At 41.2% G+C, this 2,402-nt stretch overlaps 1 long non-coding RNA gene across 1 annotated transcript; it reads left to right on the top strand.

Annotated features, from left to right (window-relative positions):
• The first annotated feature begins 923 nt into the window (after positions 1-923).
• On the top strand, positions 924-2,161 carry LOC142404991 (uncharacterized). The gene is made up of 3 exons (XR_012774022.1): positions 924-1,174; positions 1,492-1,761; positions 2,014-2,161. It is a non-coding gene; the product is annotated as an uncharacterized LOC142404991 (long non-coding RNA).
• The last annotated feature ends 241 nt before the right edge of the window (positions 2,162-2,402 follow it).

Raw genomic sequence — 2,402 nt, 5'->3', positions numbered from 1 at the left:
CTCGTCAGGTACTGCAGAAAGTGCTACTGGTGATTCATTCAGTGGCGTTCGTCTGTCTGTGAGTCAGGGCTGAACAAATGCTACTGCACAGCGTTTGTGGGTTGTACCATCCAGGGACATAAAACTGGAGATCTTTGCCAATCGCAGCTGTTAGAAGATTGCTCGTTTTCCTACCTTACTCCAGTTTCAATATGTGTTTCTGGAATTAGCCAGCAGTTTCGGTGGAATATAGCGAAGGGTTTCTGCAGTTGCTTTTGCCAGGCACCACTCAGTGATGGTGGTGGGGCGAGGAAGAGCAGCGGCAGCCGTGGCCATGGGCATCATTGTAGGCAGCCACAGATCCTGGCTTTGTGTCAGATCATACTATGGTTTTGCACTGGTGCATGCAGCACCGATTGTACGTGCCCCACTGCCTGAGAGCCCTGGGAGAGAGTGTCCCTCACACCTTCTCCTGGCTTCCCAGGAGTGCTGCTCCCTCACATCCCATGCAGGTGACATTAAGAAATCTGTTCAATGTTTTGGGTGTATGGGTGCAGACATACAGTTGGGATAGGCAAAAGCTGAGACTGTTTTGGGCTCTTCTCCCCATCCAAACACTGGTCCTGGTGGTGTGTAAGTTTATGTTGCATGACACAGTAATTTGTCTGCTTCCTTCTTTTTTAGTTCATAGATATACAAATATGTGTAAATAAAATTCCATTTTTCTGCTAGAAGACCAATTGAAGTCACCTGAAGATCATTCCAAATAATACTAAAAATGGGTGGAAGGCATAGGGGAACCAATATAGTGACCTCCTTATCTCTTTTTAGGGACTCATGAATAAATGGATTTTTCTAAAACAAAACTAAATTAGATTGGGATTATTTACCAGTCTAAATTGTCTATACAGATCTCAGCTACTTCTACATGATTGACCAAATGCTCTTGCTTTCATCCATTGCAGAACTTCCCAGGAGGACCCATGGGGACAGAATTTCTTTACAGTATTGTACCAGATATACATCCAAGTGCTAATGATGAACATTTATGAAATTGGTGTTGTAGCTAAAGCCAATAGAGGAGAAGAGATAAATCCATCAGGGGAACGTTTTCAAGAGTACCCTCTTAAGATACAGTCTTGAGTGTATAGTAATGTCCCTCCTCTGTGACTCTCACTTCTGTAGTCAAACAAAGGTACTGTCTCCAGAGAACTGTGAAGAATTGGTGTTACAACAGTCATTATTTCATGTTTGCATTAAGTTGTGTTTACTCAGCAAAATGTGTAGCAATGTAGCGCCTGGGATCAGAATTGGGCAACTCACGCTAATTTTAAAATCTACGTCACTTGATCCAGTTCTCCAATTCTCTCCATCCTTGCAGTAAATGGGAGAAACCTCCAGTTCTAGAGTTAAAATAACATGGCTTAAGTTGGAGGGTTCAGGAAGTCTCCTAGGCACAGCACCCCATTCCATAGTGAGTGACCTGTCTTTACGCCTCAACCAAATCTGTAGGTCACCTGTAATACCTATGCCAGAAGGAGAACGGTGACCACTCTTGGTAGTGGCAGCTGTGCTGTTGTCACACGGAGCTTCCTGAGCCTGTAAAAGCAGAGGTTGCCAAAAGCAGATCAGCAGACTCACAGTCAAACTTTATGGCATCTTGTGTACCACCAACAAACAGGTTTATCATCCAAACTTCAGCGAGAACACTACTGGGAACATTTACCGTGGTCTCATGGACCATAAGGACGGTGGTTTGGACTATGGACTGAGAGCCATGAGGTCAGTAGCGCTGCTACCTTCTACCAGACAAGTAGCGTGTGTGTAATACAAAACAATTAAAGAAGTACAGGCAGTGTTTATTTTCTAAAACAGGTAACTAATTCATGGATATAGCTCCCTTAAAATAAACAAGCTATAAGATGTTAGCAGCTTTATAAGGTGAGTGAGGTTTAATTTTGATGTGTTGGTAAAAAAATGCAGAAAATGTATTTACCACAAAATTGAGTTACCGCTTCCTTTATGTCATTTCAGGTATCCTGCATCTTCACCTGAACTGCGTAACACTCATCATATTTGTCTAGATTGCTTTCAAAGAGGCTGCCGGTCAGTATAAATTATTTGCTGGTTTCTGATTAGTATGAAAGGATTTGAACTGTAAAAATCCCACTTTAATATGAGAATGATGTATCAAAATCAAAGTTTGATGAGAATTGTTTAATGCTAGGCATGATTCATTTCAATGATAAAATATGTGTTTCTGGGGAAAAAGGAGTTTGAAATTTAATTGACATGATCAGCTGTGTTTTTACGTAATTTGGCAAACTAGTAGAATTCAAAACACATTGAGCAGTGTCATAGAATAAAATGTTTATCGTGTCTATAACTGTTTTTTGACACTTGCTAAGGAATAAATATTGTAT

Source organism: Mycteria americana, chromosome 1 (assembly GCF_035582795.1).
Source record: "Mycteria americana isolate JAX WOST 10 ecotype Jacksonville Zoo and Gardens chromosome 1, USCA_MyAme_1.0, whole genome shotgun sequence".
Classification (NCBI taxonomy): Eukaryota; Metazoa; Chordata; class Aves; order Ciconiiformes; family Ciconiidae; genus Mycteria; species Mycteria americana.
The sequence above is the reverse complement of the archived record's forward strand: the minus strand, read 5'-3'. Positions and strand labels throughout refer to the sequence as shown.